This window comes from Topomyia yanbarensis, chromosome 1 (assembly GCF_030247195.1).
Source record: "Topomyia yanbarensis strain Yona2022 chromosome 1, ASM3024719v1, whole genome shotgun sequence".
Lineage (NCBI taxonomy): Eukaryota > Metazoa > Arthropoda > Insecta > Diptera > Culicidae > Topomyia > Topomyia yanbarensis.
This window is the reverse complement of record NC_080670.1, coordinates 197,132,524-197,142,374: the sequence shown is the minus strand read 5'-3', so window position 1 is coordinate 197,142,374 and position 9,851 is coordinate 197,132,524. Positions and strand designations below refer to the sequence as shown.

Below are 9,851 nucleotides of genomic sequence, written 5' to 3'. Positions count from 1 at the left end.
TTTTCTAGTGCATATCACTGAGAACTGACAAACAAGTAAAGTTTTCAATGTAAGGTATAAACTTGTGGTTTTGATATGCTATCAGCAAGTAGCAATTTGCCACTAGTCGGCGCTACGATCGGCCAGCAAACGCTATACGAGCGTTGCGTGCAAACTTAGATACAATGGCGATTCATGCATGCTAACCTGTATGCGATGGTGATTTTCAACGTATTTTCTTTTAAATTTTTACACAGGTATTTCAGGAAACAATTCTCGCTCCGTCATTTTAAACGTCTGACTGAGGAGGACATGCTGATTTATTACAGATAAATCTACAGTGAACTTGTATTTAAAATTTTACTAAACTATAGTGTTTTGTTGGTACTCCATATTGATAGTGTTGTCCGAAATAGGCTGGTAAATTTTGGATTTCCGCGTGGCAATGTATCTCAATCACTAATCAATAAACTCTACTAGACGCTTTTTTGGTAGCATCACTAGCTCGAAGCTAATCCTAAATCTAATACTTTCCAAATCTTTCAATACGCGAAATCCATAGAATCGTTTGATGTATCATCGTCCTTCCGTTAAGTAGGTGAGGTATTAGCACGTCCTCTCTAGTATATACTTTATGGTTAGCAATTTCATTAGACTAATAATTCAATTTTTGGTCTTTTGACTTAAGTGCCAATACCTTATTTAGGACTGGTGGTATCCAACGGGGAAAACGATCGGAAATGGTGAGTGAAGCTAAGCAATCATGTGAAAAAATTCCCCCTCCCCGAGGCGAGATTCGAACTCGCAACCTTTGAGACTCCGACCCAATGCACTAACCCTTATGCTATCCCTGGGTATGGTGTCATACCTCTGTTCACTGGGCAAGGGACCAGAAATCGACAGTCTTCCTTAGCTCTGTCACCCACCGAGGTACGATGGGTAATGAACTAAAAATTAGACATCAGACGATGATAAAAACCCGGGCCTTGGTATCTAGCGGGGAAATTAAATTGTTCAAATGTGTTGGGGTGATCAGCTGTCGTTGTGTGTGATTCTCGCTCTACCGGCAGGGTACGATCACCGTCGCCAGTGGGATAATCATATGTTCTCTCTTGGATGTCACCATACCCAGGGATAGCATAAGGGTTAGTGCATTGGGCCGGAGTCTCAAAGGTTGCGAGTTCGAATCTCGCCTCGGGGGGGAATTTTTTTCACATGATTGCTTAGCTTCACTCACCATTTGCGATCGTTTTTCCCCGTTGGATATCACCAGTCCTAAATTTCATTAAATAAACACCACAAAAAAGTTGGGAAATATATAAACCATTCTCGGCAGCCGGCTACTCAGAGCTATTAATGCGTCAGAGATAGCGTTCATCCCATTTAAAAGTCCAAGTCATATAATCAAAGAAAAAAAGTTCGCATCAATTTTATCTTCTTGAACATCAATAATTTTCTCCATGCTCGTAAAAAATATCATAAATCTAAAGAATTTCGTCTAACTTTCTCAGGTAGACCGAAAGAATTTTGGCATTTTGATAAAACTTATGCAGATTTCTACAAGGATTTGGAAATATTTCGATTTTTCATAGATTTTTGGACATTTCACATAAATTTTTGTACCGTCTTAGGCATCAAAGATGGTCGAAAGATTTTTGACTGAAACACAGATTTCAGATTGCGTGGTATCCCTGCTATCACTATAGCAAAATGGTATTTCAGGAAAAAAAAAACTCACGTTTGATTTTTCCAAATCTTTTAACCATTTTTATCTGGCTTGGCTAACTAAAGGACTACCACTCTATACCTGCAATTTCACGAAATAAAAATTGCCTAATATGTGTTAATCTATTTTAGTCTGCTATGTTTTGTCTTACACAATTACCTCCTCGAAATTGAAGTGACACGAAATCTTTCTACAATTTGACAAAATCCTTGAAATTCAATAAACCCGCATCCTTTAACTGTCCCATTTCCGAATAAGATGATGAAATTGCATTTGTTACATTTGAAGTATGTATCAATATTGTGCAATAATAACAAAAATGCTGGAATGAGATTCTAATCCTACATCCAAAACGAGAAAAAGAGGTCAATAGTTATGTTCGAGTGAAACAATGTTTTAATTTGATTATAAAAACGCGCATACTTCGATCTGTTCCGGGTATCAGAATTGCTTACAGTTGCCCACATGTTCCATGTGCAAACAAACAGTTTTGTTCGACTTCTGAGCTATATAGGGGAGTAGAGAAGTGTAAACAGGCAAGATCGCAGTGTGCGTTTGAGAACTGACCAGTATCCGTATGGATGACCCAATAAAGTATAACAGACTGATGCGTATTTTTGGTTATAGATAGATTGTAGATCACCTTGATTCTACTGTACGCACACCAAATTCCCGGTTTAGATCAACGAATAAAACCTAACAACCAGGTTATCCCATTTACGTAACATTGTCTACGATGAAAAAGTATAAAAGTAACCTTATAGTATTCAGCTAATAAGCCACCTGGATTACCTAGCCAACCATTCTATTTAGACGTTATTCCTTCCTGATTTGCCGTCTTTGTAACACCTAAACACGTTAGAAAAATATTTCTTTCAATCCCCCCAAAAAAAACTGCATTACAAAAATTTGTTCCGATAGAAATTCAGCACGTAAGCACAAACTTGCTTACCGCTGCGACCAGTTTGTATTATAATAGGTAACGTACGTGTCGAAACGATTTCTTCAAGTTGCTTCTACTTCTTTGTTTTCCTACACAAACCTACTCTTCGTCTGCACACGACGCGCGCGACGAGATCCGGAGCGTACCGAAATCAGCTATATAAATTACCCGAACTGTACTGTACCCTGATGGTGTGCGTGAGCCGATGATAATACACTACACATGTGCACATTGCCGCAGCTTCAATAACAACAAAACATAACGTTGTACGACGATTGGACAACGTCGATGCTTGGAAAATGGTGAAAAAAGAGTTACACGTTGTTCTGTTAACTATTTTCAACAATTGATGGATGCTTTTTAGCGAAAAGTTTCACTTTACTGTCATTTTAGACTATCTCCGATTGGTTATTTGACATTGAAAACTGAACATGCCATGACCTAACCAGTATTGAAACCAAACTATAAAAATACAATATTTTCTTTTTCTTTAACATTGGAATAAAAACATTATGGAAAACCCTGTCGTGTTTGAATCAATCAGAAAAAGTAGGAATGGGTCCATTAAAATGCTCGAATGATGAGACTATCTGTCAGAAAGTTTCACTTCAAACAAACAAACCCAATCGTACTTCATGTACATATGTACTAGACAAGCTAAAAAAAGAAGATTGCGTTTTATACAAAAGTCAGATCATTAATGTTTATTTAAAATTTTCGAACTAATGTGATTCGCCCTCTCAATGTCGATATGAAACTCGAATGTTCGAGACGTATCGGTTCGAAAATTCAATCCGTCGTAATGGAAAACAATGCTGATAATATTTTCACATTACCAAGCATTGAACAGCTCAATAAAGCACAAGAGTTACATATGCATTTATGACAGAAAATGAGTTTTCCGGTGTATTATTTTGTGGATCACCTGAAAATTAAACTGCGCAATTGAAACTAATAGCTTCGTTTAACAAATATCACGAAAAATACCAAAGTAGGTTTATCCCATCCATCAAGCATCAATGAATAAGTGAATCTTTACCAGCTTGTTTCTCGGCTTGCTGGTTTTTATTACGGGACTTGTGGCAGTAAAGTGTCCATATTTATTGCATTTCAAAAGCATAAATTTAATATCTAAGTCGCTAAAAAACTGTCTGATAGCGAATCAAAAAAAAAAGTCCAACAATGGCTGACAGACGTTTCTAAAACCCGTGATGAAGCCACCATTAGCCATCATTCAACGTGATTTTTTTTCTGCGTTTCGCGACCAGAAAACGAAAACAAGCATTCAGTTTGTTGTGGTGCTCCGGAATCGGAGTCAGATGACGACGTGCAGCTGCAACATTCACAATCACACTCGCGAAGTGCCGCACTTTTTTTGTCTTGTATACACTGTTACCCCTCTATTTACCGAGCGATGGTGCTGTAACACACTCACACCAGAGGTACAGATAGGGGTAAATAGACGGTTATACGCAGAGGCTTTCGCACACACATACGGACGAATAGGTATGCTATGTATGGGGGTCACATGTAAGCGGAACACATTTACAGTCTGGGAATACGTTGGTTGTTTTCTTTGTTTTTTTTTTGGCGTCGATATGACGAACACTAACAAACGAAAAATGTCAGAATACCTCACGTGGACAGGAGATTTTTGCACGGAAAAATAATGGGGATCCTTATTTTATAACTGACGCCGTTTGGTTTTTGTAAATTGGAGTTTTTCTATAAACATTGAATATTTTCTACGGTTATGAAAGAGTCGTAGAACGGGTGGACAAAAGTACAAACCACTTTCGTACGAATCAAGCAATCATAATAAACAATACTGAGAGTTGCATATCTTAGATTATAACTCGCCTTTTGTTGCTTATCACCTTCTTTCAAGTGAGACAAAGCAATAAATTCGAAAGCATTTCTTTTTTCACTCACAGTGGATTGATTCGTACAGCCGATTGTTTCCGACTTTTAGAACTTCGACCGGAATTCCGGCCTTCCCGACGACCGTGTTTAGCGCTTGAGTAGCCTGACGTAAGTGGGTGGATCAAGTTTATCCATCCTCCTCAATTCATATTCTATTTGTATTTGTCCGTTTTCTGGCATTACTCCTGTGCAATGTCACCAGATTCCCGTCCCGTTTATTGATTATGAACAGCGCCGGGGAGCGTTTTCTTCTCCTTCCTTTTGTGTGTCGTTCCAGGCAAAGCTTCCATCTGTCTCCGCGGTACTTGTTTGTCGTACCCACGTTTCTTACACAGATAACGTTTTTGTCGCTTGTATTCAGCTCAATATGCCATTGACGGATAGCCGCTGCAAGCAAGAATTCTAGCCTATGGCTGTTGTATTAACTGCGTCATGGACCTGTTGCAACGATGCGTTCAGGTTATCCCTAGTTGATCACTCGTCGTTCTTCTCGATATATTTAACGTTAATACCTTCAGCCGAATGTCGCTGTATGTTCAGTCGCATGACTTCGCACGCCTGGGACCGGTTATCTCTAGCAAACGAAAAGCCCATAATACCCCGTTGTCCTTGGGCCAACAGCGTTCAACAAGAGGGTCCCACAAAAATACCATCCGGTGAATCCCATATAAAAATTAACATCTTCGTGGAAACCACAATATCGCGTTTTCATGGTTGAGAGATTGAATGATATATGGTCTTTTGGAGGGAAAGTATGGTGTTTGGGGCCATGTAAAATTGCTCGAACCTTACACAACACCAACATTCGGTGCATAGAAGGCAATGTTGGTGTCTCCAGGTGCGTATCCAAATACTGTCTCGTGTGAAATGAGTGCTACAGATATCCAAGGCTCTGGCTGTGGCGAGTTTGATCAACCTTACACCGTAGTCCTTGGTGGGTGGATGGAAGCTCTCCTTTCCAATAACTGGACGAAACAATTCTTCCCTTCCTGACTAGGTATTTGTATCTCTATCAATGTTTTAGATACTCTCCATACGTCTTCTCTAGACGCACAAAGGAATTTTTCTTTTACATAATCGGGCTTGTTATTTATCGGCGCGTAGGCGTTGATCAAGCTACAGTTGTAGATGTAATAGTAGATATAGTACCTGAACAGATACCCAATAGTTGGATTTACTGTGCAGAGTTCTCGTATATCTGCGCCACACCGTCGAACTTCCTAAATGGCTGCACTTTTCACCTTAATTTTTACAACTTTCGAGCAAGCAGGACAGCTTTCGCAGATTTCAACAGATTTCCTACGATCCAAGAACCATGTTTCCAATCAACATCCGTTAAACTTGGACTTTTGTTTCATTCTGTATCTGCAGTTACACGATTCGGGGTTATTAGCTGCGATACAAAGTATTGTGATGGGGCTGGCAGCTTGCATAGAGGAGACAAGGAATTGAGTCCTCCTAACATCAGGAGCACACGCTCTTCGATTTACCCGTTTCCTGTCAACAAGTCTAACCGAGGTTGTTTCCCGATTTTCATTAAGGTTGCTCGTATCCTAACTGGCAGCACGAGGAGGTAAGCGATAGAAGCTCTGTATTAGAAGTGAATGACTACATAATGGAGCATCATGTGATACGATCATGCAGAGATGTCAACCTAAACTAGCTAGAATAGACTAGAAAAAGACATATAATGAAAAGAAATAAACATACCATAAGAAATTTATAATAACAAATTCAATAGCGAGAAGACTCAAAATAACCAAATAAAAAAGATAACTAGAATAAACGGAATGAAAATAATAAACAAAAAAAGAATACACATAACCAAAGAAAATAAGTAAATAAACAAAATAGAAAGGATTAAACTAAAATAGTTAGTTCTATTCGTGGTACAATTAGACGTTTCTCATTTATCCAAACCATGATTCTATAACTTGTCATGCTGAATATAATTGTGGAAATGTCTATTATAATCTAATTACACTTGGCACCTATATACAAGTGCACGATAACCACGAACATGGTGACTCACGAGTTAACACTGCAACACTTGAAACCAAAACAAAATATTGTCCACGTCGCGAGAGCGGCTTATCGCCACAATCTCAGAATGAAGCCCAAAGAGGGCACTTCTCAACCACTTCGGGTCCTAGTATGGGGCACAAAGCGAGCGACCAGACTGGAAGTGGAAGAGCGGTCTTCCAGGAGGGATGATTCCCAAAAGTGATCATTCAGAATGGACGGAGATAGCAGCCGTAGAGAACACCTAAGAGGGTAACGCTACACCTGGAAGACATGCTGAGGCTAGGGGAGGCCAGTCGTGAGAAATGCAAGGCACAGAACAATTATTTGCAACAGTATGGTCACCCAAGCGGGGAAACGATCTGAATTAGCGGGAAGCGCTGAGAGAGCCGAATAGAAGGAACAGTAGAGCAAGTGAAGTGTCGAAACGAAGCTCCATAGGGTTGAGTGTATCATTCGCGAGTGAAGGCACCTGCAGCTGAGGTCCCATAATTTCCAGAAGACCCAATCCTTGATCTGCTGCTACTGTGAAATGGTCTTCACGACACGGACCCAGTGTTGCGCTCCAGGATCTTTATAAGTTGGCTTGTGCACTTCAGGTAATGAACGGCAACGTTTTGCTTGTGCAAACCCTGGAAGATCTGCAGCGGATAGTGTTCTGGTGCAACAGTGGCGACGGTTAAAACTTTGGGATTCCGGCATATGCCTATAGACGACCCGCCTCTACAGAATTGGGAAAGGCGTATACCTCGCAGGCAGTAGAGGTTCGAGAGTTGAATGTCGAACAAACATTCCGCTAATCGAGTGGCTGCGATCATTGCACCTACCAAGCTTCGCATGCTGGAAGCTCATCAGCTAAGCTCAACAACCTAATACAGCAATTGCGTGTCTTATCAAAAAGCCTAAGGCGTTACACTGATTGCGAAATAACGGCAACAAAATCGGACGACAAACAAACGAGCATTTAATGACCAAATCAGACAAGTAGCACAATTTTGGCGAAGGTATACCCGATATCGACGATGTTACCTACATTCACAGATTTTTCTGTAATGTCACAGATTTAGTAATTTTTGACCACAGATTCTTTTTCATAGATGACATATTTTTAACCTTTTCATGTAAATTTAGGTTTTTTGAATATATACTGATTTTTTTAGGTTTTATTTGCGAATTCAACACAGATTTTGTTTGTTTTAAGCATCACAGGTGGTAAAAGGATTGTTTTGACTGAAGCTAGCTTTTGGGAGGCCCGCGTCGACATCGCGAAAGGCTACCGTGACTAAGACGCGAAAAAATTGGCAAGATGCCACCTATCATCATCGAAACCAATAATGTACGCGAGGCTATACGGTACCCTAGAAACTGTGACAAACCTGGACCAGACAATGTCCGAATCCTTCCGTACAAGAAGCTCACCTTTGTAGACCACACGATGGCTGTACGTTTCAACAGGGTATTACGCGAACCTCACATATAGTTAGATTTCATCATCCGTGGTACTAGTTTTTTGTAGGGTTTTGACGTCTTACACGTAACGCAAAATACATTGCACTCAACGCAAAATACGTTATATTTCTATTTTGATGGAAAGAAATGCATTTAATTTCGCTGATTTTCGAAAACGCATCACAAGTGATCTGTCCCTAGCGTCCAACTCATCAAAGCACCAGCTAATTTCTTATCTATCAAGTCTATGCAAGATCCTGAGAACCATTATCCCCGTATAAACTTGGGTCCATTGCGAGCAGAATAGCATCCTTCTGGGGAAGTACAAGAGGTCATAGTGAAACAAATATCACAGTTTACGCCAGTCCATGCCCTTACAATCGTCGAGAAAGAGAAAGAGTCATAGTTGAACATCTACTAGCGAAGATGCAGTGAACCCATACTACCTTCTTTGATGTTTCAGGAAGGGAAGTTTCAGGTAGGGGTTATGTGGAACTCAATTCGACAACATTTATGTTACAGTACAGTGCCAAATGATTATAACTTGCCCGAGGCGAGACACGCGAATAGCGAAAAATCGAGCGTCAAATGCGACCAGAAGGAACTGTCAGTTCATTTTAAACACGCGAGACGAAAGATAAAATGATCTAGTAACTTTCTACTAATACATATGATATATCCATAAATTACCTTTATGCTGATGGTATGATTGGTATGTCAGTTTGTCCTCCATTTTTTCCATGAGTACTATCGATGCTTATCATACATTGCAAGCGTTTGAATTATTTCATTTGCTTGTGTTGCTTTTTGCTTTGTTCGGCCCCTCATTACTACTTCATCTGAAATGGTTAATTTACTCCATAAAGTACAATATAATTAAGATTTTTGATATCACCTCAATTACCAGTTACATCGCCGAAACTCTGTCAATCACGAATCAATTGGTATTTTTCTTTCAAATTTCATTTCAATTTTTGTCTTCTTCCGAGCATACGTGTGAATTTAAATAATGATTGTGTCCTGTGCGCGTCCTATCCCTTTAATTGTATTGACGTACACAGCTCGTTCCAGCTCCACATATTTCGTGTTTTGTTCCACTCCTACATGAAACAGAAATAATAAATATGAATCTAATAAATGAATAATTAAATAAATATCAATCGCTCAGCATGGTTCAACGGACTTCAGAAGGCACCATGGTTATAGTTACTTTTGTGATATTACTAATGCGAATATTAACTTATTATAGTTTAATGAATCGAAATAGTTAATGCATTTTTAAAATATGAAAAAAAAACTGTTTCAAAAAAAGTCCTTTTCAAAATCTTTAAGGTTGTACAGAGAAAGGGTAAAATTCGCAAACGAAAAAAGCAGTTTTTTTTTCACACCGTATGTCAGATCTTCATAAAAATCAATCAGCAGTACTGTAACAACATTCTACATACGCTGATTGATTTTTATGAAGATCTGACATACGGTGTGGAAAAAAACTGCTTTTTTCGTTTGCGAATTTCGCGCATTCTCTGTCCAACCTTAATCCTTGACAGTGATTGTCATCGGCTCAGACGCCGTGTTCGGTGACTCACATTTTCCTTACTCCGGGTATAGTGGCAGAAAGAATCACCAAGGAGGATGATGCTCTTAGGAAGTGGATACCAAAGGAGAAAAACAGTACCGGATACGATTGTACAAGCTCTTACGAATGGCGGAAAGAAAAACTGTAAAAAATTCCCCGATCTACCTTCTATAATCGATCCGATACCTGTATGAAATGTGTGAAAATTGAGGCCCCCAGTGACTTCCTTGTGG

At 39.5% G+C, this 9,851-nt stretch overlaps 1 long non-coding RNA gene across 1 annotated transcript; it reads right to left on the bottom strand.

Annotated features, from left to right (window-relative positions):
* On the bottom strand, positions 1 to 2,656 carry LOC131676467 (uncharacterized). Its single transcript, XR_009303192.1, has 3 exons — positions 2,498 to 2,656; positions 2,273 to 2,436; positions 1 to 2,211 (listed from the first exon to the last, which is right to left on the bottom strand). It is a non-coding gene; the product is annotated as an uncharacterized LOC131676467 (long non-coding RNA).
* Between the last annotated feature and the right edge of the window lie 7,195 nt (positions 2,657 to 9,851).